Source organism: Meriones unguiculatus, chromosome 2 (assembly GCF_030254825.1).
Source record: "Meriones unguiculatus strain TT.TT164.6M chromosome 2, Bangor_MerUng_6.1, whole genome shotgun sequence".
NCBI lineage: Eukaryota > Metazoa > Chordata > Mammalia > Rodentia > Muridae > Meriones > Meriones unguiculatus.
In genome coordinates, this window is record NC_083350.1 from 167,785,823 (window position 1) to 167,813,390 (window position 27,568).

A 27,568-nucleotide genomic window follows, 5' to 3' on the forward strand; every position below is an offset into this window, starting at 1 on the left:
TGTTAATATGTAGGTATGTTAAATATTATGAGCCAATATGCAGTTCTCAAGATGAGATAAGTACACAAGACATTTACTATGAAATTTATCCATGAGAAAAGTGATAAAAGAGCTTAAGGCAGGTCTGGCACCTACAATATTTGAGAAGAAAGATGGAATGCATGCAAAATGTTTTACTGTAGCACAGTCCAAAGAATGATTCTTCAAAGATGAAAGCCACACATTAGAAGATTCATGTGTTCTAAAGGATTGGTTTGCAGTGGAATTCCCACTACCCTCAATCACCAGCTTTAATAATCTTGGGGCGTGAAGGTTTTGCTTGGGATGTGGTGGTCTTATTAGGATAGATAGATATTTGAGATTTGATTTTTCTGGCTCCTATGGTAACTAAAATTACATGAATTTAAAACAGAAGATGAATCAGTTAATAAAAACCATAAGTGATAAGAGGAATTTGAGCCAGGATTTAAGAATGAAGAAATTCAAGAAGAAAACTTTAGACAAGAGTATTAGATGATGCAGAAATGATCAATTGGGTAAAAGTGTAAAACAGATTATTAAATTTAAGATGCTATAGCACACTGATGATCCCTGAAATAAAAGCTGGGCAGAGGGATGTGAATCTGGTGAGTCATAAAGTTTCTTAAAGAAATAGATGTGACACTTTGACCTCTTCCTTTCCGATTTGTATCCCCTTGATCTCCTTTAATTGTCTTATTGCTCTGGCTAGGACTTCAAGTACTATGTTGAAGAGATATGGAGAAAGTGGGCAGCCTTGTCTTGTCCCTGATTTCAGTGGGATTGATTTAAGTTTCTCTCCATTGAGTTTGATGTTGGCTATAGGCTTGCTGTATATTGCCTTTACTATGTTTAGATATGTGCCTTGTATCCCTGATCTCTCCAAGACTTTAAACATGAATGGGTGTTGGACTTTGTCAAATGTTTTTTCAGCATCTAAGGAGATAATCATGTGGTTTTTCTCCTTAAGTTTGTTTATGTGGTGGATTACATTGATGGATTTCCGTTTGTTGAACCACCCTTGCATGCCTGGGATGAAGCCTACTTTGTCGGGGTGGATGATATCTTTGATGTGTTCTTGGATTCGGTTTGCAAGTATTTTATTGACTATTTTTGCATCAATGTTCATAAGAGAGATAGGTCTGAAGTTCTCTTTTTCTATTGGGTCTTTGTGTGGTTTAGGTATCAGGGTTACTGTCGCTTCATAAAATGAGTTTGGTAATGCACCTTCTGTTTCTATTTTGTGGAATAGTTTGAGGGTCTGGTAGAATTCCGCGCTGAAATGATCTGGCCCAGGGCTTTTTTTGGAGGGGAAACTGTGAATGACTGTTTAAATTTCCTTAGGGGACATAGGGCTATTCAGTCTTTCTACCGGATCTTGACTTAATGTTGGAAGATGGAATCTATCAAGAAAATTGTCCATTTCATTTAGGTTTTCAAATTTTGTGGCATATAGGCTTTTGTAGTATGACCTAATGATTGTTTGAATTTCCTCAGTGTCTGTAGTTATGTCACCCTTTTCATCTCTGAAAAGGGTTGATTTGGATAGATTCTCTCTGCTTTTTAGTTAGTTTGGCTAAGGGTTTGTCTATCTTGTTGATTTTCTCAAAGAACCAGCTTTTTGTTTCATTGATTCTTTGAACAGTTTTATTTGTTTCTAATTGATTGATTTCAGCTCTGAGTTTGATAATTTCCAGCCGTCTGCTCCTCTTGGGTGTATCTGCTTCTTTTTTTTCTAGGGTTTTCAGTTGGGCCATTAAGTCGTTTGTATGTGATGTTACGAATTTCTTCTTGCAGGCACTTAGTGCTATAAATTTTTCCCTGAGCACTACTTTCAATGTGTCCCATAAATTTGGGTATGTTGTGCCTTCATTTTCATTGTATTTTAGGAAGTCTTTAATTTCTTTTTTGATTTCTTTCTTAACCCAGCTGTCATTGAGTAACAAGTTGTTCAGTTTCCATGTGCATGTAGGCTGATTGTTATTTCTGTTGTTGTTGAGGTCCAGCTTTAGTCCATGGTGGTCAGATAGAATACAAGGGATTATATCAATCTTTTTGTGTCTGTTTAGGCTTGCTTTATGACCAACTAGAGGTCAAAGTGTCACTATTCGCAGATGATATGATAGTATATATGAGCGACCCCAAAAATTAAACCAGAGAATGCCTCCAGCTTATAAACACCTTCAGCAAAGTGGCAGGATACAAAATCAACTCAAAAAAAATCAGAAGCCCTCCTATATATCAAAGACAAAAGGGCCGAGAAAGAAATTAGGGAAACAACACCCTTCACAATAGCCACTAATAACATAAAGTACCTTGGGGTGACACTAACCAAGCAAGTGAATGAAGTTTGAGAAAAACTTCAAGTCTCTGAAGAAAGAAATCGAAGAAGATATCAGAAGATGGAAAGATCTCCTGTGCTCATGGATTGGTAGGATTAACATTGTGAAAATGGCCATACTGCCAAAAGCAATCTACAGATTCAATGCAATTCCCATCAAAATAGCAACTCAATTCTTTACAGGCCTTGAATAAAAGATTCTCAGCTTCATCTGGAGAAACAAAAAAACTCAGAATCTCCAAAACAATACTGTACAACAACAGATCATCTGGAGGTATCTCCATCCCCGATCTCAAGTTGTACTACAGAGCAACAGTAATAAAAACAGCATGGTATTGGCATAGAAACAGAAATGAGGATCAATGGAACCACATAGAAGACCCAGAAATAAACCCACACACCTATTAATACTCGATTTTTGACAAAGAAGCCAAAACCATTCAATGGAAAAAAGATAGCATCTTCAACAAATGGTGCTGGTCCAACTGGATGTCCACATGCAGAAAAATGAAAATAGATCTATATTTATCACCCTGCACAAAACTAAAGTCCAAGTGGATCAAAGACCTCATCATGAAACCAAATACTCTAAATCTCTTAGAAGAAAAAGTGGGGAACAGCCTAGAACTCATTGGCACATTTGACAACTTCCTGAACAGAACACCAACAGCACAAGCTCTAAGAGCAACGATCAATAAATGGAACCTCATGAAACTGAAAAGCTTCTGTAAAGCAAAGGACACCATCATCAAAACAAAACGACTGCCTACAGATTGGGAAAGAATCTTCACTAACCCTTTATCTGACAGAGGACTAATATCCAGTATAAACAAAGAACTAAAGAAGCTGAAAAACAGCAAACCAAGTAACCCAATTAAAAAATGGGGAACAGAGCTAAACAGAGAATTCTCGACAGAGGAATATAGAATGGCAGAGAAACACTTCAAGAAATGCTCAACCTCATTAGCCATCAGGGAAATGCAAATCAAAATGACCCTGAGATTTCACTTTACACCCATCAGAATGGCCAAGATGAAAAACTCAAGTGACAACAAATGCTGGAGAGGTTGTGGAGAAAGGGGAACCCTCCTCCACTGCTGGTGGGAATGTAAACTGGTACAACCACTCTGGAAAGCTATCTGGCGCTTTCTAAGACAATTAGGAATAGTGCTTCCTCAAGACCCAGGTATACCACTGCTAGGTATATACCCAAACTTTGCTCAAGTACACAAAAGGGATACTTGCTCAACCATGTTTATAGCAGCTTTAGTTGTAATAGCCAGAACCTGGAAACAACCCTGATGTCCATCAATGGAGGAATGGGTACAGAAATTGTGGTATTTTTACACAATGGAATACTACTCAGCAATCAAAAAGGAGGAAATCATGAAATTTGCAGGCAAATGGTGGGATCTAGAAAAGATCATTCTGAGTGAAATATCCCAGAAGGAGAAAGACAAACACGGTATATACTCACTTATATAGACCTATAAGATATGATAAACATAATGAAATCTATACATCTAAAAAAGATAATCAAGAGAGCAGACATGGGGTAAGATGATCAATCCTCATTTAGAAAGACAGATGGGATGTGCATTGAATGTATGACAGGAGTCTACTGAGCGCATCTAAAAGACTCTAACTAGCAGTGTTTTCAAAGCAAAGACTCATAACCAAACCTTTGGCAGAGTACAGGGAATCATAAGAAAGAAGGGGAGTTAGTCTGATGGGGAAAGGATAGGAGCGCCACAAGGACCAAATATATCTGGGCACAGGGTCTTTTCTGAGACTGACATTCAACCAAGGACCATGTATGGATATAACCTAGAACCTCCGCTCAGATGTAGCCTGTGGTAGCTCAGTAACCAATTGGTTTCCCAAAGTGAGGGGAAGAAGTACTATTTCTAACAGGAACTCAATGACTGGCTCTTTGGCCTCCCCACCCCCAAGGGAGGAGCAGTCCTGTTAGGCCACAGAGGAGGACTTTGCAGCCAGTCCTGAAGATACCTGATAAAACAGGATCAGATGAATGGGGAGGAGGTTCCCCCCTATCAGTGGACTTGGAAAGGGGCATGGTGGAGATGAGGGAGGGAGGGAGGGACTGGAAGGGAATGAGGGATCGGGACATGGCTGGGATACAGAGTTAATAAAATGTAACTGATAAGAAAAAAATAAAATTATAAAAAATAAAATAAAAAAAAAGAAATAGATGTGAAATAACAATGACAAGAATACTAACTTAAAAGGGACCAGAGAAAATTTAAAGTCGTCATCAGGATAGGTGGAGACTTCTGCATTCATGTTGAGGAGGAGAAAGAAATCAGTGAAGGAGACGTTAATAATGGAGAAAGATCTGGAAGAGACAATCGAAGCTAAAACAAGAGTGGCTTAGTGTATGGGTGCAGGTCAGTGTTATTATGCATAATGATGAAGTGTGGAGGAGGAAATCTGAATAAATTAATCAAATACAGCATAAAATTTGTTTGGATATAAAAGTAAAAGCTGAGTGGGAGTGTAAAAACATAAATTTGTTACCTTGGGAAAGGGAAAATATTTAAGCAGCCATAAAAAGAGTGCCAACAGCACCAAGGATTGAATCAAGGTTGACGATGGGCTGTGTGAATAAGTCCAACCAATACAGTTATGTAATTTTTTCCTGGCCGTGTTTGGCAGTTTAGTGGTTTCTGTTGAGAAAGCAGATGGCTGGATCATTCATAGGTTAGGGACTGGATCTGAGATTAGTTGGAAAAAGAGGAGTTAAGGTATTGAAGGTTTGAAACAAGAAAATTAATTGAATAAATAATCCTGGCAAAGTAGACAGAGAAAGTGTGGAAGTCCTAATTACGGAGATGAAAGTAAAACCCATGAATTAAACACAAGGATGGATAAATTTTGTGCTTGAAGATAAGGCATGTAAAAACCCCAGGGCGGGGCTTGTGAAGCTTCTTCTTGAGTTGCTGGTCAGAGTGTCCAAGAGACTCTGCAAGCATTATAGGTTGTTGCTGTTGCTCTTGGTTTCCTCCAGGAAACTGAAGGTAAAATGTTATTGGTGAAGATACCATATACTTCAGACTGAGTGCTTGGAGGAATCAAGTTGGAACTGACCTGGAACCCTCCTCGTGGAGGACTAGGTCTCATAGTACAGGAAGGAGCTAAGCAAGCTCCTAAGATAGGAAAGCTTGCATAGATCCTTCCGGTACTACCCAGCTATAATGCCTATGAACAACAATGACCCAAATGGCAAGATATTCCTGAAGGTGTAAGACTGGCATTTATATTAAGGAGGTAACCACCGTTCTTCTAATTGGACTTAAGGTCCATTCCATAGGAACAAATTAATGCCAGGTATTGTCAATGTAGCCCACCATTCTAGGCTACATTCTTGGTGATGCCAGGGTCTCCAAAAGAGAACCTCCCACTGCCACTTTGCTAAAACTATATGCCTTTTGACCTATATTATAAATACTCATATTTACACAGATATGTGTAGCTCTATCCCTTATCAAAGAAGTTTATTTTGCAGCAGATAGAAACTGATTCACAACTGGTCAAAAGGCAGAGAACAATTGACTGTGGCATGCCCAGCTTCAATGGACACATATACAAAACAACCCCACACCTAAGTCTCACAGAATGTCATGGAGGAAGGGCCATGAAGAGCATAAAATGCAGAGGATCAGGACAAGACTTCTCTTTTGGGGAAGTGTTTTCTATGTGACCGAGAAGCTGCACCTAGGAAATCACAACAATATGAATGCCTAAACAAAACCTAAAAACATGATGACAATTGACATGAGAACAAGGCCTGTGGGTGGTTCTTACAAAACTTCAATATTAGAAGAAGTACTAAGGGCAAATAGTGCTCAGAAAAGGAACATCAGTCTTCTTTAGGAACCAGCCCCCTGATGAGTGAGTCTCCCAGGAGGTTAGCCTTAAACACATATGAGCAACAATAATGAACTCAGCATGTTGTATTTACAAATTTACATACATATACGTATGTATGTAACAACTGTAATTACAGAATAAATGTTTGCTATTTGAAAAGGTGTGAGAGAGACATGAGAGGAGTTGGAGGGAGAAATGACCTAAAGTACGTATATATGAAATGCTCAAAACTGAAATTAATTAACACCACCTGTTTTTTTTTTATCATTTTAATGTGGTACTAGCAAACTAAAATTTGTATACTTGGTTCACATACCTGGGGGACATCACTGGTTGTTACTGCCATGCTCTCTCATTGAACCTCTTCATTCACTGAGAGATAAGCTGGACATTTAGTGTCTGCAGGCAGGAAGAAAGTCTTGATGTGGAGTGGAGCAGAGCAGAGCAAAACGAGGACCAGCTGACTGTTGGTCCCACACCCAGTACTTCTGTTCTACTATTTTTGAGTGTAGAGATACTTAAAGTATAATGACTACTACCATCTCATCCGCGATAAATTTACCTTTCCTTAAGTCAGAAAAACTTAGGAAAGGTGCTTCTGAGAAATATAGCTCCCACATAGAACAATTCAGCATGGCTTCTAAGGGAGAATGCCTTAAAATAGAGGGTTAGGAACTATGTCATGTAAAAAGTTGCAGATGAGGGCATTTGCATAAATATCTACCCTTTGACTCAGCACATGGTACATTTTTCAAATATTTTACTTGCTAAAAACATACCACTCCTTTGTGTTTGCTTTTGATTTTAGGGACATGGCCTGGTGTTGTCACTCAGGCTATCCTGTAATTTAAAATCTCAAGTGCTGAACTCCAAGAGTGCATCTCAACACAGCCTACAATCTGCCATTCCTGCCATTTATTTTTTTCCCTCCTACATTTTACTATTTCATTAGCTTAATTAAGGAAGTTACTTATCGAGTGTAGTTAATCCACAAAGAAAATTTTTAGACTTTCTTTTAAAGGGCAGCTCATTAGGCATACAGCTGGCAAGATGTTAATATTTCTTTTAAAATGATATTAAATATAAATATCATGATGCTCTGTGAAAACTGTAGAATTGTAGAAAGTTAGAAGCAAGAAGGAATTTCATCCCCACTTGATCAGGTTCCTTCTTTACAAGCTAAAATGGAAGTTTTGAAGTTTGAGGAATTGTCAACAGTTTTGCTCAAACTCAGTCTTGAGACTTGTCAAGTGATCTGAGTGTTGAGTGAAGTGAACATGCTAGAAAACATTGTGATCTAACATGACATCCTTGGACTACAAGACTAAGCATATTTGAGTTGACAAATGCAGGCCTTTTTCCTTTTTGGTGGCTCAGAAGTGATGAGGTGATGCTAAAGCCAACTTCTGAGAGAAGTCTGATGACTAGATATTGTGGAGTGAAGTGAGGGTGATTTATGTCAGAAGGACATCCTAGGCAAAGGAAGGATGAATGGAAGAGTAAGGTATAGCAGATAATAATAACTCAAAGAAGACCTTATATATGAAAAAATCTTGGTGGCATTAAATTTCAAAAGATACTACTACCATGGCCAGGCACCATAGAAACTTAAGGAGTGTGACCTTTGCCCTGTAAAGAAAATAAAAAAGACTTTAAGGATGACTAACTTGCTTAGTTTGTGTAATAGAAAGATTTTTTCTTGCTTGAGGAATGAATTCTGGAAGGCAGTCCTTATATCTAAGAAAAAAAATACTAGGCGCTATCAAAATCATAGGAAAGAAGGGAATGACTGATAAGACCGGAGGGGCTGAGAAACTTGGCTTTCTGTTTTGAGCCAGACAGAAGCCAGAGGCTGAAATATGCAGGGGTCTGTGTACTGGACACTAGCTGTTTAACGTACTTGGTTCAAGATTTGTCCTCAGACAGAATGCTTAAGTTTTCAGTTCAACATTTTCATAAGAAACTTGGGAGAAATATCCAGATAGGAAATAAAGATTTTCAACACCATCAGGAAATGTTGATTTTTTTTTTTTGAGGTGCAAATGTAGTTAAAGTCATGGAATGGATAACGTTTTTTTTTTTTTTTCTTATTTTTATACAATGTATTTGGATCATATAGTTTCCCCTTAGCCAACTTCTTCCAGATCTTTCTCTCCTCCCTATCCACCCAACTTCATGTTCTTTCTCTCTCAAAACAAACACACAAAAATGAAAATCAAAACAAACAAATTACAAAAAAGGCAGAAAAGGCTAAAAATAAGAAAAAGAAAAAGAAATGCTACAACCCCTCATGCATGCAAATGGAATGGCCTGGCCTGCACTATGGTTGTTATACCCTGTGGCACTCCTTTGGAGAAAACAGTCTTCCCAGTTGACCCCAAACACTTTCTTGGTTAGAAACTCTTCACAGTACTAGGATTTTTTTTTCTGGTTGGAACTTGTGCAAGTTTTATGTGTGCTGTCTCAGCGTGTGTGTATGTGTGTGTGTGTGTGTGTATGTGTGTATGTGTGTATGTGTGTGTGTGATTTTGTATCTATACCAGTCCTGAGTATATGGAAAACACTGTTTTCTTGAAGTTGTCCATCCCCTCTGGCTCATACAATATTTCTGCCTCCTCTTCCACATACAGGGGAGGGGTTTGATAAAAGTATTCATGTTAGCACTAAGTACTCACTCTCTGCACATTGCCTATTGTGAGCTTCTGTGTTAATTATAACGTAATGGAAGAAGACACTTCTCTGATGATGGTAGAATGATACTCTGCTCTACTGGTACATTAGGAGTACATTAGGTCATTAGGAGTCAGTTATAGTTATGTTCCTTAGGCAGAATAATAGCACTAGGTTTTATTTTAAGGACCAAGACCTATCTAGTCTTAGGTTCTTGGTCACTTTAGTAGTGTAAGTTATGGTCTCCATTTCATGGAGTGGGTCTTAAATCCAATAAAAATGGTTGGTTACTTTCTTTACACTCGTGCTGCTATTGTACCAGTGTACCTTGCATGCAGGTCGCTGTTTCAGGTCACAGGATGTCTATCTGGGTGTCTATCTGCTTGTTTCCTCTAGCAGCCTTCAGAATACCTTTTAGCATCATGGAAGGTAGTCAGTAGAGATGAAGCATGATTTCTCCAAGCTCAGTAACACAGACAAGTGTTGTCTTCAACAATAATAACTTACCATCAGGTTGTGAAGAGAAGGCAGTATCCTCAGTGATAACCTGTGTTTGATGAGGGTCTACAGGACCCCTTTGGTCAATGAGTCAACAAGATATAATCCATTTCTAGAACAGGAGACTTTATTTGGTGGCATAAAATGTCTAGTTGGGGCATTGTTTCCCCATTAAATGATGACTCCATCTAAATTCCTTTCTTAACTGTGTATATTTTAGGAAGCCTCTATAGAGGTAGGTTTCCATACAGTTTTTCAAATGGCCTCTAGGGTCAGTTGTCCTCCCCTCCATATTTCCTCCTTTTCCTTACTTTCCCATTCCCCTCCCCAAGAAATCCTCCTACTCTATTTTTCCCTTTATCTCGTTAGTATTATATTCTGTTTCCCATTCCTTGGAATGCCCACTGTTCCCCATGGCTCTCTTAACAGGTATGTAACCTTTGTGGTTTTATGGTTATTCTGATTGAAGCACACATACCAAAAGCTTAAAAGCTGACATCATCAATATTGGTCTTTTCATGTCTGTGTTATATCACAGAGGATGCTTATTTCTAGCTCCAAGAATGGATAAATTATTAAAGGAGACTATACAGGCAAGAAAGTGATTAATCCATTAGTTATGTTTAAAATATCAACATTCAGTCATATGGCAGAGGAAGAAAAGTACAGATCTGGATTTTCTTTGCTACCCAATTAAATCCTTATTAAATGTAACTTAATGATATCCTATGCCAGAAGTTCACATAAATATAAAGTGTAAGAACAGCATTACAATAATCTTCCACGTGGTCTTGGTTGTATCTTCAATACATAGAATGAAATGTTAATTATTTAAAGTAGTTTCTGATCAAAAACAAAGCCTCTTTTTGACCCAATATTACAGTTGGTTTCACTTCAAGCAATAATCTCCCTAAAGATATAATCCTGGTAAGTATTGTAACACTGTCAGGACCAAAACCAGCTTCATGGCTATGCATGCTTAGCACTATTTCTTCTCATATTACTTAATTTTTGACAGCCATTTATCATACAATCATTCAAAGTAACAAAATGGTATTGTGTTCCATGAGGGGAAAAAATAGTCCATTAATTGCTTACATATAAATAATAGAACGTTAGCTATAAAAATTATTGTTTGACCAATTTGAAGGTTTGATATTTTGATTGTTTTAAAAAGTCATGTGTGGATGTAGCCCAGGGCAGTTCAGAGTCCAATTGGGTTGCATAGTAATGTGAAGAGGGACTGCCTCTGACATAATCTGATTGGCCTGCTCTTTGATCACCTCCCTCTGGGGGGGAGCAGCCTTACCAGGCCATAGTAGAGGACAATGCAGCCACTTTTGATGTGAACTGACAGACTAAGATCAGAAAGGAGAGGAGAACCTCCCCTATTAGTGGACTTGGGGAGTGGCATGCAAGCAGAGGGAGGAGGGAGGGTTGGGTTGGGAGGGGAGGAGGGAGGGGCTTATGGGGGGATGCAGAATGAATAAAGTGTAATTGATGAAAAATTTAAAAAAAAAGTCATGTGTGTATAAAAAAGTATATATATGTACATGAGAAAGCAGTATCATATTGTAGTATCTTTCCTTGATTTTTTTTTTCTATACTTAAACATTGTTTTTTGAGAAAGAGGATCTTAAGGATCCTTTATTTATGTGAATGGGAGGCTGGGTGTCATGAGATTCAGGGACCTATCTCTTCCTCTCTCAGAACTCAGGGGGTGAGGTGCTACAGAGATATAAAGGCATGCCTGTCTTTCTATGTAAGTCCTAAAGATTTGCACTTGGGTTTTTGTGCTGGCATAATGCACATTTTACTGACTGAGTTATGAGTTATGTCCCTAGTCCCAAAATATCACCATGACTATGATTGTCTCTTTAACATTAACCATATATGCTCATGTTAACAAGAAAAAAGAATGTGAGAATTTGAGAGTTACCTTTAAGCAGGATTAAATCAATTTATTTTTCAGATTACTTAAGTCGCATGCACATTTACAACTGGGTTAGTCACATGTCAATGTAAAGCAAAGCTACATCAAAAACATAAAATTTAAATTAATTCAGTTACAAAAATGTCAGAACCTCTTTAGTCTCCTCATAAACCACATTGCTTAAAATTTGACCAAGGTCTGAAGTCTTATAGTTTTCGTATTCCTCAAATAGTTAAAAAAAATGTAGAATTTGATTTGGATGAATGTTAGAAAATTACATTCAATCAAAGACATGTTGCTATGTTATCAAATCAAGATACAATAGAACCTAAAACTACTTCAAAAGCTATTTTAAGTAATAAACCTGTATGCTAATATCAGTAAATGATTTTCATTTCCCAAATGATATCTAAAGGAAAAGAAAATGATCAATATTTTAAGCTCATTAAAATTTGCTTATAAATGCTTTATAGATTTAATAAAATATAGACACTCAAAAGGTAAGTCAGAAGACTAAAAACGTTTGGAAATCTATATCATCATTTATAACATAAATGCACAGGGATATGTATTATTTTTATTCTCTCAGAAAGTCAAGAAATGATTGGCAGCTCTTTTTTTTTTTTAAATCAGAACAAAATCTTTCAGAACTAGAAATGAATGCTGCTTTCCACACACAAACTCTTCACAGCATAAAAGTATCCATGGAAACCCTTGCCTGTTTGAAGTCTAATATGCATATACAAGGTTATTTTTTTTTTTTACATTTTATTCTAACAAAACGTGAAGAGAATGAAAAGCATTAAACTGCTAGAAACATCTGAGACATTTGAGGCTTTACATAAGAGCTTTAGACACAAAGCCATTATATTTCAATAGATTTTACTTGTTGCAAGACCAAATGATTGCACAGAATATGTTCATTAATAGTTGTAACAAGGATTACTAAATGTTCTATTGTATATATGTGAATAATTTTATTTCATTATTTTGTTTAAATGTCATAGAGGTACACATGTAGGATAATTAATATTTTATGTATATTCTTTAGTCTAACACAACATCTATAACAAAAGAACACAAAATTCCTTTTAAAGCTTCCTAAAAAGAGAATTACCTCTGGATACAGAATGAAACCAAAGGTAAAAGATAACCTAGGGCAGGTGCCTAATTCTCATCCAGAAGGGCAAATAGAATAAACACCAGACATGGCTGAAGAGAGGGTACAGGACAGGAGCCTTCCATAGCTGTCCTCTGAAAAACTCTACCCAGCAGAGGATCTAAGCAGATGCTGAGACTCACAACAAAACTTTGGCCAGGGAATCTTATGGAAAAGTGGGGGTGGGGGCTAGAAGGACCAGGAGGGGATAGGAGCTCCACAAGGAGACTAACAAAATAGCCAACAAATCTGGGCCAAGGAGGACCTGCAGATACTGATGCACCAATCAAGGAACATGCATGGAAAGGACCTAGAACACTTGCTCAGATGTAGCTGATAGGCAGCTCAGTCTCTGTGTAGATTCCTAGTAAGGGGACCAGGGGCTGTCTCTGACATTACTTCTGTTGCTTGTTCTTCCATCACCTTCCCTGGGTGAGAGCTGTGCTAAGCCACAGAGGAAAAGGGTGCAGACAGTCCTGAAGAGACTAGATAGTCTGGGGTCAGTTTGGTAAGGGAGGAGGGCTCCTCTTTTCTGAGGACTAGGGGGCATAAATAGGGAGAAAATTGAGAGAGGGTGAGACCAGGAGGACATGAGGGAGGGGGCTATGATTGGGATGTAAAATACATAAATTAATTAAAAGAAAAAAGATAAAAAGAACTCTATCGAAGTCAAGGGCAGTGTGACAGTCAATATTCACTGTAAAGTTAAGTAGATCTTTATTTATTTATTTATTAAATTTTTAATTTTTTTATATTAATTACATTTAATTCACTTTTTACCCCAGCTGTAACCCTCTCCCTCATTCTCTCCCAATCCACCCTCCCTCCCTTCCTCATCTCCTCTCATGCCTCTCTCCAAGTCCACTGATAGGGGAGGTCCTCCTCCCCTTCCATCTGACCCTAGTTTATCAGGTCTCATCTGGACTGGCTGCATTGTCTTCTTCTGTGGCCTGGCAAGGCTGCTCCTTCCTCAGAGGGATGGTGGTCAAAGAATTAGCCACTGGGTTCATGTCAGAGACAGTCCCTGTTTCCCTTAGTAGGACACCCACTTGGATACGCAGCTGCCATGAGCTACATCTGAGCAAGGATTTTAGGTTATATCCATGAATGGTCCTTGGTTGGAGGATCAGTTTTGAAAAAGACCCCTTTGCCCAGTTATTTTGGTTCTGCTGCTCTCCTTGTGGAGCTCTTGTCCCCTCCAGGTCTTCCTAACCCCTCCCCCCTTCTTTCCTAAGATTCCCTGCACTCTGCCCAAATCTTAAGTCACCATGAAAATACATCTCTAGAAAGGTTTAACTGAGAAGGGTAGACCCATTGTGAATGGGCATTGATCATTGATTTCTCTTTCTCTTTCTCTGTCTGTCTCTCTCTGTCTCTGTCTCTCTTTCTCTCTTTTCCCCACTAAAAAGCAATGTGGCCAGTTGCTTTTTTTTTCTTCTCTTTTTTTCTGTCATCATGTCTTCTCCAAAACAAGGGAGTTTGGCCCTTTGAACTTTAAAAATAAGCCAATAAATTGTTTCTTTTAATTTTTTATTAATTACAGCTTATTCACTTTGTATCCCCACTGTAGCTCCTTCCCTCATTATGTCCCAGTCTCACCTTTCCTCCATCATCTCTTCCCATGCTCCTCCCCAAGTCCACTGACAGTGGAGGACCTCCTCCCTTTCCATCTGACCCTAGCCTATCAGGTCTCATCAGGAATGGCTGCACTGTCTTCCTCTGTGGCCTGGTAAGGCTGCTCCCCCATCAGGGGGGAGGTGATCAAAGAGCCGGCCGCTGAGTTCATGTATATTCGTGTTTGACATTTGACTGTAACAACAAGAAGGATGACTAATATAGAAAATTGGTACCAATGAGTGCAGTTTTGTTGCAGCAAACCTGTCTCTGCCTCTCACCATTTAGAATGGCTTTGCAGGAGGGACACGGGAGTATTTGAAGCTGTGAATTAAAAAAAAAAAAAAAAAAAAAAGAACTAAAATACTGTAAGTATTTAAAAAGCCATTCTGGTAGGAGCCTCGAAAGTCATTTGAAGAAGTTTCAGGGAAGAACAAGTACTCCGCTGGGCATAGAGGCTACTTAGGGCATATTCTTGCAAATAATATGTCTGCATTTGCCATGTAATAAGAACATTAATGAAGCTAAATTCAAAACTATGCGTCATCAGAGAGCCTGCCACCGAGTTCATGCCAGAGACAGCCCCAGCTCCCCTTACTAAGAAACCCACCTGTCCTGATCAGACCTGATAAGCTAGGGTCAGATAGAAGGGGAGGAGGACCTTTCCTATTAGTGGACTAGTGGAGGGACAGAGGGGGAAAAGAAGGAGGGAAGATTGGATTGGGAGGAGAGGAGGGAGAGGCCATGGGCAGGGTACAAATTGAATAAATTATAATAAATGATAATAATAACAATAAATTCATTTCACCCCCCCAAGTATGTGTCAGTTTTTGTTTGGTTGGTTGTTTTTGTTTTTGGTAGATGAAATCTAATGATAGAATAACATTTAGGCTGTGCTGTGCTTTCTGCTGGTTGCTCTTATCCAGACTTACACTGAGACAGAACAGCAAGTAGAGCAGAAATAGATTGAAAATATGGTATTTAGTGAAAAGGGGAATCCATTTAAAGTTATTGATAAGGTGCTATCATTGTTAAAGGGATCAAAACCATTAAATAGAAACACGATGTGCTGAACTGGGAAAATAGAGAACGTTCCCCAGGGGGAGGGCAAGGACCCAGCCACAGGAGTCTCTAAACTGTGAAAATACAAATTCATGTATGAAAAGAGACAGAACATAGATAGAATGCTGCTGAAGGGGTTCTCTCTTCAAAACTTGGCACAATAGAAGCAACTGTGCCTGTAATAATAATAATGATGATGATGATGTTCAGACATCATGAGGTGGAGGCAGAACTTGGCAGCACCATCCAAGCCCTGAGACTGAATATGAAGGCATAAAAGATGCAAGATAAATAGAGTCACAAAAGCTATGCCAAAGTGTTAGATATCCTCTAAGGACAGTCAGTGTGCGTTGCAAAACCACTGAAAAAAATATAATGTGAGCTCTAATGTGTAATGACCTCAAAATATTGTAAGTGCCAGGACTATGAAGTCACAGCCAAGGAAGGATGCATGCCTGGTTTGGAGCCCCTCCAAGAGAGAGACTACATTTGCTACAGGCAACAGCGCTAGAAGAATGAGAATATCCAATCCCTTTAGATTTCAGATTATTCAACCATTAGTGTGTTTCCCTGTCTTCTCCTCCCACACCACTGCAAGAGTGTTGGGATTATAGATGTCATGAAAGCATCTGGAGTTTTACATAGCTTCCAGGATATGTACTAAGGCTGTGAAGGCCCATCTACCCACTGGGTCTACTCTTGATACTTATAACTTACTTGGTTTTTGTTTTTGTTGGGGGGGGGGACTTATACTTAAAAGTTGCCTGAATCATAGAAGATATTTATAAACTTTTGAAAAATGCTGGAACTATTAGAAATCACGGAGATGTGTGTTTGTGTGTGTCTGTGTGTGTGTCTGTGTGTGTATGTGTGTGTGTGTTGGTCTAAGTGCATTCTGCATTATGATTGAAAATACATCTTAAGGGGCTTGGGGTATGATTTAAAGCAACATTTGGATTGTCAAGCTGATAACAGGTAGATATATGATTTTTTTTTTACAATCAAATTGACTGGATTTAGAATCACCATGGCAACACAATTTTCAGAAAGTTTAACTAAGGACAGAAGCCTCACTGTTCTTTCTTTAAATGGCTTTTTAACTCAGTCACATAAAAAAGAAAAATAATAAAAACTCCCATGGAATATATTAAACATTTTCTGTTGATGGTAAACAGGAAAACTGATATACAATTTTTAAAAAACCACTCAAATGCAAAGGAGTCAAGGGTATTTGTTTAGTTTGCATTAGTTGCTTTTGGTCTTGACTCAAAAGCAGGCAGAAAACTGGGGAAGCTTTAGTAGGAAGAGGCCAAGGCTTTAGGTGTGCACTGGCTAAGGCTGTAGGCAGGGCAATCCAGAGGCTGAGGAACTACAAGTGTGGTCTCCTATGTGAATGGTTAGTGGAGCAAACTTAGCTTTTTCTCAGTTGTTTCCAGTTTGGAAGCAGGGTAGGGTGGAGGCAGAAATAAAAGAAGCATGATTATTCAGGTCCTGGCCACCAGGACCTGTGGCTTGGCTTCCTGGACTCTGATGATGATTGTGCATGGGAGATCTATTTTTATATATGGTCTTATGCTATTTGCATATCCTGTCTCTCAGAATTAAAGGGTAGGGAATGACTTTATACACTGTCTATACAAGTTGAGCCCTACATCTGATTCAAAAGAAAAGCTCAAATAAGTAAGTTGAGCCCTGGAACACGAATAACAAGCAGAAATTGCAACAGAGAAAAGACAGTATAAAGGAAATGCATGGATTACAGTTTAGAAATGAGGCTGTAGGTGAGGTGGACAAAAGAAGTTAACACTTAAGTTTTTCTTTTTTCTGCCTTTCTTTGGGAAGGATGAGGTTCCCTATAAAGCTATAGTTTATTAGAGCATGCCCAATGTTCTTCACTGTGTTGAAAAATAGTCAACTAAGTAGTAATAGGATTTTTCACATCGTGAGTCAGTGTTTGAGTAGCAGGGCTCTTCTTTCAAAAGAAGATTAAATTATATGCTTTGCAGGCTCGCTTTGTAGATCAAAACATCTTTATTTAGTGACATGTGGGTAAGGGAAGAAGCCATCCAACATAAGGCACCCGGTCATCCTTTCCTATCCAGTTCTTGGGACCTGCCCTCAGTCCCAAGAATAATGGCACTAGTCCTACAGGCTGGCTCATTCTCTGTTCTCAAGACCATCTGTGTTCTGTTAGCAGCTAAGAATTTGAATACTGTAATGTGTCTCTTGCATATGTTTTTTTTTTTTAACAAAACATAAGAATGTTGTGAAGATTTATTGATTTTTTTCTTGCTAGCCAGGTACGGTGGTGCACACCTTTAATCCAAGCACTCAGGGAGGCAGAGTCAGGTAGATTGCTGTGAGTTCAAAGCAAGCCTACAAAGTCAGTACAGGACAGCCAAGGCTACACAGAGAAACCTGTCTCAACCTCCTCCGCAACCCCAAAAAGAATCACAAAGCTCTAAGTGACTGGTGGGATACGAAATTGAAGAAATTGAATGTTCAAAAGAGGTCATACGCTAATGGTCACAGTGCTATACTGGCTCCTCTCTGACTCCATCAACTTCAACAGAGATAAAGAAATGCATGTCTGTGCTCCCTCAGCCTCAACCTCCATGGAGAAATCGAGGGAAATATTCTATTCATTGTAATTTATCTTCAAAGCAGACTTTTACCATTTCATTGGTAAAATCCTGATCACTTTTATATCTACTAAGATCAGAAATGCTGTTAAAACTTAAGTGGCCCCATTAGTGATGAAGTAGAATAATGCGTTAACAATTCATAATGCAATGTTTTCCACCTTTAATTTATTAAATATCAGCTAAAGAATGTTCTTACCTCATGAAATACAAATGTCGGATAGTTTAACAGTTCATGGCACAAGAGGCTATTTTATCTTATGCCCTTTCAGTCTAAGGAGGACAAAGACCTGTTGTGCATTACTACTGGGCTTACAATATGAATATGAATGTAAATATAGGATGTAAGCCTGTCATGTATTACTACTGGCTTGCAATATAAAACTTAATGAAGCTTTTGTGTGTGTGTATGTGCTTGTCTGCATTATGTATATTTATTCTAACTAGTAGGAAGTTTGTAATTGGCCTGGTACACAGAAAGCACTGAGTAATGCTTGTTTGTATAGTCACAGTCATCTGTCTTCATTCCAAACCTCACCTTATGACTAAGTTTGTATTAGGTTTTCTGGGTCGTATGTTTTAAATTTCAACACGTTTTACAAGACGCTCTCTGAGATAGCCTTTGTTCTGTTCTGTATTGCCTTGAAGTGTCAGAGGAAGGCTATTTCAAACATCCATCTATTTTTATCACATTATAGTAAGATGAAACCCCTTAAAGCCATATTCATCTCCTTGCTGGGAAGTGGCTACCAGCCTACCATTGATCCTATGGCTAAAAGAGCCAATAAAATGTGCAAAGAATTTTCACACAAGTCACCACATAATAACTTTGTGTGAACAATAGGGTGGTTCCTCGAGAGGAGATTTTTTAGTCAACCTGATTCCAAGTAATCTTTGCTTTTTTCCATCCTCCTGTTGCACTTACTGTAAAGAACTTTGAATCAGAGGATATAAGGAAATGATAGAAAATTTGATGAATCAGTGTGACCCTATATGTATTGTACATACATGACCCATAGATATAAGCATTTAAATGTTTGATCCATCAGCGACTAGTTGCTTGGTCCTATTGATATTTTGGAGCTTTTTCTTCAGTTTTAAAGTAGGCAAAAGAATTCTTGTATCTTGCTAATCTTGTAAGGAGTTATTATCCTGGTAAAGGTAATAAGTAAAGACTGATAAATATCTGAGATGGAATGTTTAATATATGCTCTTATTTATTTACTCATTATAGAAAATAACACTTTTCAAGGACCTCATAACTGTATTATTCATGTGCAATGTACCACCCTACAAATGACTGTAGGGTGTCATGTAGGCATGGGTTTGGTGCTGTGAATAAAGTTTAGTGAGTAGGATAGTTCATGCTAAGAGCTTTGCAAATAATGAGAATTGATTTACTGTTTTTATAAATATACAGATACTATTATGACAAATAGAGCTCCTTTTCACTTCTGAGTATTTGGGAATATTGTCACCAAGCAAAGATGCTTATACCAAATGTTTAAGCATCCATAACAGCATGCTGCTTTATGCCATTCTGTTCTGCTAGTTAGGCCATGAGTCTCAGCAGGGTTGTGAAAGCTTAGTGGAATGCAATCAACAAAACTTCCCAAGGCTCATGTTCAGAATGGCTCACAGTGTTTTAAATGCTCAGTTGACTCTTCCTTGAAAGTCTAAATACTTTTGAAGATTGTGCTCTAGATACTCATTTTGAAGTGGGTCTTGGCAATCAATAAGCCGTTTCTGCCCATGACTGGTCCCTTTTTATTTTCAATAGAGATAAGGTAGTCCTTGAAGATCAGAGTATCTGGAAAAGAGGATTCTGAGGCCTGAAAAAAAAAAAAAAAGATAGAATCCCCAGACAAAAGGGAGCTGAGGTCACTGCTAATTTGCATATGTACACAGCTGATTGGAATTGTGAAGAGCAAATGTTTTGAGAACTAAATTACAGACCTCTGCCGAGGTTTGAAATCAGCTGCTGGGCAATATTCATGAGATGTCAACAAAAGTAGCCCTTGGACAACTTGAACACTAAACTGGCTTTGGAATTACAAGCCACAAATATAGCAGGCCAAGCTTTGTTGCTTGAATTTAACCAAGCCCAACACTTGCTAAGACAAAATAGTTTAGTGTTGTCTAGAACAACCCTGTGTTCTATGTTCAAAGTACTGTTGGAGGAATTACCTAAATATTGAAAAAAATTTCTGCAACATTCAAGGACATGCACAACAACTATTATTATTTTAGGATTTTGATATTGTAAAACACTAAGTGACTCAGTGACTCATTCAAATATCTAGGCAATTAAGGCCCATAAACATTCTGTTCAGATTCATCATTTTCTTTGGTTAAGTCTTTCACTTTTTACATTGCTATTCTCTGGGAAGTTTGGTAAAACTTTCTAAGACTTTGTCTCAAACTCTTCACTGGCCAGCCCAGTTCAAACAGGCGTGTGTAGTCATTTAATAAATGCAGAGTTCTTTTGGTGTCTGCAGTGTACCAAGGCTTCTTGCTGCAGGTGCACACTTCTGTGTCTTCATCAATGATGTCGTCTTCTAATGGGAGTGATGTAATACCTCTGGCGCCATTTCCCTTTTGAAAGGATGCTTGTTCTTGCTCACAATCTGTTCTTGTTGTTGTTATTTGTTTGTTTTAGTTGTCTTCCTTTGCTGTCCACTGTTTTTCTAATTTCAGCTTGTGTTGAGTAGCTCAGCTTTTATTGCTATAATAAGGTAGGAAGCAGATCTTTTCTGCTGGACTTGAACAGCTCACTTGGTTTTAGTGTAGGCTAAGAGTAATTTCTGGGGGTTTTGCATACTTTCATATGTGAAACAGAAATTCTTGTCATCCTTTAACATATGTCTATTTTTATTGGCTTTATCTTGAAAACGAGAGCTCTTATGTGTCCTATTTTGTTAATCATAGGTTGTGTTTTTGAGCTGTCTGAAGCAACAGCATGACACTGATATAAGAGATGTCGTACATTACAAAGTTTTGTGAATAATGAAAAATAATACAGCTTATAAAAATTCTAGCCTTATTGAAAGATGTTATTGAACTCAAACTGTCCTTATGATAGGATATTATTAAATACTTGCTTAAATCTTTTATCTTCTTCATGTAAGTAAACGGAACACAGAGATAACACACAGAAGTACTAACTCTCCGATGCCAATTTACTTTGCCATTTTTCTTTCACTTGAAGATAATTACAGTAACCACTAGGAAAAAAAGGTTATCTCATTTATACAGGAATTCTTTCTGCTCTGTTAAGTAATATTATTTCTATTAATAGGGATTACATTTTCCACAGATGTGTGAATAAAATATGAAATATAGGGACTTGTTTTGTAATTTTTTTTAAGAAAAAGTTATAAAAAGATGTTCCTGTCATAGAAATGTGACATCTTGACAAAATGTGACATCTGTAAAACTCTAATCTCCTGTAAGACTTTCAAATGTTACTGCTGGCAGTATATTGTTTGGCTAAACATAAAAACTTCAACCATTATCCACATAATAAATTGGAGTTATTGTAATTAATATGGATAAGTATTTACTTGTTATGATCTATTCTGATATCCCATGCCATTTACAGCTAAAGTTTTAGCAGAAATAGAAATCTACTGATTTTTAGAGACATTCTCCAAAGTGTTATTTTTGTTAAAGCAAGTTATATGAAAGAGCTAAATATAATTTTTAAAATAAAAAGAAAAGAGTATTAGCAACTGATGCAAAATTGAATGATTTTCTCTTTAAATGTTAAAAAATATTTTGCGTATCAATGGCCACTCTCAGCTGCTCCATCAGTATCGAATTCTCCAGTCCAATTACCTAAAATATAGCTAGACAATTGTTTAGACAGATTTGCAACATGGGAGAAATTCTCATATTGTATGCTAGTGACACAAAGTCCAGCATACTTCTATTGACAGCCAAGTTGAGCGATTTGCCATAGGGTATCAATTTGTTCCTGCACGAGGTCAATCCTCTGATTGAACACCATCAAGCCTCCTTTTAGTTGAGCATTAATTCCTTTTTGTACATCTCAGGCATGAGCTACATTGGCTAAAAGATTATTTAGGGTCTGAGCAGTCTGCACAGTATGACTCATGGCTAATGCCACGATGGTAGCTCCAACAGCCGCCAATGAGATGGCAGTAACAATGGCGGCTGATGGAGCAGCTGAGAGTGGCCATTGTTACTATAAATTCTACCAGAGTGGATGCAGGACTAGCCACAGGATTATCATCATGGACTGCTGCAGCCATGAATCATCTGAAGGAATGGGCGGGCATGGGAGCATTAGCAGGCCTTCTGGTGTTGGTCTCCTTGGTTTGCCTGTGGTGTATGTGCAAGATTAGAGCCTAACAACAGCGTAATGCAGCCATGATCATTTAGGCCTTTACAGTCATTGAAGCAGGACAGTCTCCCCAAGCATGGTTGGCTACTATAAAAAGCTAAAATGTTACACTCAGGATGTGAGGCTAAGCACTGCACTCAGGGTCAGCCGCTTTCGACCCAGAGAAGAACATGTCTGATTGCATGCGGGTTGATGCCCCAGGTCCCGCCTCTGAGAAAAAGGTATCGGACGGGTCTGATGCTCTTTGGGTGGATGACACCTAAATGAACATCAGTACAAAGTCCCAATTTATTTCTAATATCAGAGATCAGACCTCTACTCTTGCCTGATGGGTCTAAAACAAAAAGGGGGAACTGTAGAGAGCTGTGTAATGCCGCGCCTTAAAGATGGAGCTGGTTTCTGCCTTCCACCTTCCTGATGGTGAGTGCTCTCTGTCACGAACAACTCCACATTTGGCTAAGGCCGAGGATCTGTCTTGCTTCTGTGTATGTGGACCTATCTGCATTGCCCACGTGGCATGCTGGGGTTGGCTACCCAGAGGCTATTTAAGCTGTGGGCTGGCTTTCTCCAGGGTAAGAAGATTGTTCATGGTTCCTGAATAAACTGCATTGAGAAGAAAAAAAATATATATATATTTTGAAGACAGTACTAGATTTCCAGAGTTCTCAGTTCAGAGACCTGATTGTGATAACAATGTTTGTTTGTACACAAGAAGCATGTGAATTTTTTTTAGACAAAAAATAGAGACAAGAAAGAGAAATCAGTTGAAAAAATTAAAAAGAAACATAAAATTTAAACTTCTGCTTCGAAATTGAGGTAACCAAATTTTAAACCAGGGGGAAACCAGGGCATAACAGGGAAAAGAGTGAGGTTAAGCGAGAGAGAGCTGGATTTGTACACAGGAACAAGCAAGGCATCTTTATACTTCTCCACGGAGTCCTCAAATAGCCTGCAAATACAAAGGGTCAGAAAGTAGATGAGTAATCAATCACTAAGAAAGAGCAGCTCTGCTCTGATTCTCAAAACTCCTGCGGTGAACCCCAAGATGGGAAGGGGTTTGCTTATGTCATTGATAGTGTATCAATGTGTCTTCTTAAGTTGGCTTGAGGTTCACAGCACAGCTAGAAATTCAGCTTAATTTTAATATAATCTTAGACTTGGCAATGCCCACTAACATCAGGGGGGGGGTGGGGCTCAAGCACTGTTTGTAAATTGCCTAGTAAACCTGGCCTCTTTGCTTTTTGAGAGAAACCAGAGAACACTAGCTTAAAGATTGCGGTCTAGCATAGACTCGATATTCCAAAACTCAAAGTTATGTATAACCTTTATGAACTTGTTAATCTGCAAGAAGACCCAGAATTTGGATTCTTAGTCCTCTAAGAAAATAGAAAAACTGAATAAAACTAAAGAAAATGAAAGAACAAAATAAAACCAGCAGTAAGAGCCTGAGCAGAACAAGTGCTAGAAAGGAAGAGATGAACTCTGAAGGTATTGATACAATGACTGACAGTTATTATTGTAACAGTTTATACACACAGTCCTTGCCAATAGTTATATTTTGAAGTGCATTACTTAACATTTTTCTGCAGCACTTTCAGGTTTTAAATTAAAGTCACTGGTGTACATCATCATCATCATCATCATCATTAACAATTTATTCACTTTGTAATCCGGTTGTATCCCCCTTCCTCATGTCCTCCCAGTCCCACCCTTCTTCCCCTATCCCTCTCCCCTCATCTACTGATAGGGGAAGTTCTCCTCCCCTACTGTCTGTCACTAGCCTATCAGGTCTCATTAGGACTTCCTGGATTCTCTACCTCTGTGGGCTGGCTCAGTTGCCCTGCCAGGGAGAAGTGTTAAGAAGCAGGCAACAGATTTCAAGTCAGAGACTGTCTCTTCTCCCTTCACTAGGACACCCGCATGGAGACTGAGCTGTCTATGGGCTACATCTGAGCAGGGGTCTAGGTACTCTCTATGCATATGTTTTGTTTGATGCATCAGCCTTCGCAGTCCCCCTGGGCCCAGGTTTTTTTTTGTTGTTGTTGTTTGTTTGTTTGTTTCTTTGTTTTGCTTTGTTGGTTTCCTTGTAGGGCTCCTATCATCTCTGGATCCTTTTATATCCCCTTCTTCCATAAGACTCCCTGCTCTCTTTCCAAAATTTGGCTGTGAGTCTCTGCATCTGCTTCAATCCCCCCTGCTGGTTTGAGTCTTTCAGAGGACATCTGTGGTAAGCTCCTATCCTGTACCCTCTCTTCTATTGCTTCTGGTGTCTATTCTGTTTTCCCTTCTTAATGAGAATTAAGCATCATCCTAAGTTTCTCCTTGTTGTTTAGCTTCCTTAGAGCTGTAGATTTTAGTATGTTTATCCTATAATATATGTCTAATATCCACTTATAAATGAGTATCGACTATATGTGTGTTTCTGCTTCTGGATTACCTCACTCAGGATGATCTTCTCTAGTTCCATCATTTCCATCAAATCTTCAGATTTCATGATTTACTTGTGTTTTGTTTTTATTTGTTTGTTTGCGGGGTGCAGTGAGCTTTCTTGATGGTATTCAAGACAGTTGGGCTCCCTGGATCTTTCCTGCTATTCTGGAGGTCTGGGATGGAAACTGTGAGGGAGATGCTCAGTGTCAGGAGCTGAGTTGGGGCAGGAACTCCTCAACAGCTGAGAGCCTCTCTCTTGCTTTCATGTTTTTGCTGGGGTGGATGGTCCAAGTCTTCTTACTCCTTGGAGACCATGTAGGCCATGAGGTCCACCACCCGGTTGCTGTGGCCGAATTCATTGTCATACCAGGAAATTTGCAAAGTTGTCATTGAGGACAATGCCAGCTTCAGCATCAAAGGTGGAAGAGTCACTGTTGAAATCACAGGAGACAATCTGGACTTCAGTATAGCCCAGGATGCCCTTTAGTGAGCCCTCAGATGCTTGCTTCACTACCTTCTTGATGTCATTACATCTGGCAGGCTTCTGCAGTCAGCATGTCACATCCACGACAGACATGTTGGGGGTAGGAACAGGAAGGCCATGCCAGTGAGCTTCCCATTCAACTCTGGTTTGACCTTGCCCACAACCTTGGCAGCACCAGTGGATGCATGGATGATGCTTTTATCAGCTCCACAGCCATCACACTACGAGCATCATTTGGATATATGTCCAGGAGTACTATAGCTGGGTCTTGAGGCAGCACTATTCCCAATTTCCTGAGAAAGCACAGATTGATTTCCAAAGTGGTTGTACAAGTTTGCACTCCCACCAGCAATGGAGGAAGGTTCCCCTTTCTCCACATCCTCTCCAGCATGTGTTGTCACTTGAGTTTTTGATCTTAGCCAATTTGATGGGTGTAAGTTGAAATCTCAGAGTCATTTTGATTTGCATTTCCCTGATGACTAAGGACACTGAATATTTTTTAAGTGTTTTTCTGCCATTTGATATTCCTTTGTTGAGAAATTTTTGTTCAGCTCTGTACCCCATTTTGTAAATTGGATTATTTTGGTTTGTTGGTGTTTAATTTCTTGAGTTCTTTATATATTCTGGATATTAGCCTTCTTTTAGTTGTAGGGTTGATGAGGATCCCTTCCACTGAAGTACTTTAAAGTGAATTTTGTGCAGGGTGAGAAACAGGCTCATTTCTAGTTTTTTTTTTTTTGAGTATTTTTTGATGATTATATACGGGATTTCTTTCCTGATTAATTTATTTTACACCCCTATTGACTGTATGCTTCCCATTTCTTGATTAACTTTTCTGCCTAAAATTTCTAGCACTACAATTAATAATAGCAGAGAGAATGGACATGCACATCTCAAATTTAGAGAAAAACTCTTTCAGTTTTCCCCCATTCAGAGCAAAGTTGGCCATGGATTTGTTACAGTAATTATAGAAAGTTTTAAGGCCCAGAGTTTGATAACTACAACTCTAGCTGTACTGAAGTTCAGATCTTTATATTCTGGGTCCAAGAACCTTAACACTTGTCACTAAAGGCTGAGGCTCTTGGCATCCAATGCCTATGTTAGAGTCAATCCTGGAAGGTTCTAACTCTTTCAGCCACCTGACCTGCCTCCACTCCTTACTGTTGCTGGAAACAAAGTCTTATTATTATGTCAGCTAATTGCTGGCAAAGCAGATGATTAAAGTCCAGAATGATAGATAGACTTACACACCAAGTGCCTCGTTATAGGTCTTTGGCTTCTTTTTTTAATTAAATTTGTATTTTTTATATTAATTACAGTTTATTTACTTTGTATCCCAGCTGTAGCCCCCTTTCTCAGTCCCTCCCATTCCCACCCTCCCTTTCTCATCTTCTCCCTGCCCCTCTCTAAGTGGGGAGGTCCTCCTCCCCTTCCATCTGACTCTAGTTTATCAGGTCTCTTCAGGACTGACATGCATGGATATAACTTAGAAGCCCTGCTTGGATGTAGCCCATGGCATCTCAGTATCCAAGTGGGTCCTAGTAAGGGGAACAGGAACTGTTTCTGACATGTGCTCAATGGCTGGTCTTTGGCTTCTAAAGCCTGGAACAATGGGTTTCTACACTCATTGAGAAGTGCGGCAAGTCTCTGGGCCCTCCTTACTCCAGTTCCTAGGCTCTAGATACTCAAGGGCCTACACTGACCAACATAAAATAGACTTGTTTCTCATCTGCCCACCATTACAATCTGGGTAGAGAAAAGGGTTCCAACCAATTTGTTGATTGTCTTGTCATTTTAATGTACTCTAAAACTCAGGCTGCAGAACAACCTACCCTGAAATCAGAAAGACCACTGAACACAGATAATCTCAGAAAAGCCATGTGAACTTGAGCAGGTATTTACAGGGAAAACAAACAAACAAACAAACAAAAACTGGTAGTAACAAAAATGGTGATTTTCATGAAGTTTCTGAGACCATGAGTGTTCTAGATGGAAAATGTGAAAGTTCCTGCTGTCATATTTACAAGAAGGGAGTCTCATACATTTCTGATGGTTTGTTCCCAGCATTTCTATGAGGTTCTCACAGTTACAACCTCAACCCAAGGCTACTGTCGCTATGTGACCTCGATTGGGATTGGCTGATAACCATGGAGGTAATGTGATTCTGATCAGGACTGATGGGTACATGGAGGATAGTTGACTTTGGTCAGGACTTAGGTGCTTTACAAGGCCGGATACCTTGACTGTTACTGATTGGTTGCCCTTTTTCTGTGTTGGTTTTTTTTTTTTTGTAACTTATTTATTATTTCTGTGTAAAAAGACATGCATCTAATTTTTAATTGGAACAGGAGAAATAAAAACTTTGTTGTGAAGAATATTTTACACCCCAAAATCATTATCTTTATATTAATTACAGTTTATTTACTTTGTTTCCAAGCTATAGTCCCCTCTCTCATTCCC

At 38.7% G+C, this 27,568-nt stretch overlaps 1 long non-coding RNA gene and 1 pseudogene across 1 annotated transcript in view; both read right to left on the bottom strand.

Moving 5' to 3' along the window:
- The window catches only part of LOC132652225 (uncharacterized), a 96,169-nt gene that overhangs the window by 54,626 nt on the left and 13,975 nt on the right, over positions 1 to 27,568 (bottom strand). The window lies entirely within an intron of this gene.
- On the bottom strand, positions 24,922 to 26,988 carry LOC132652249 (glyceraldehyde-3-phosphate dehydrogenase-like; annotated as a pseudogene).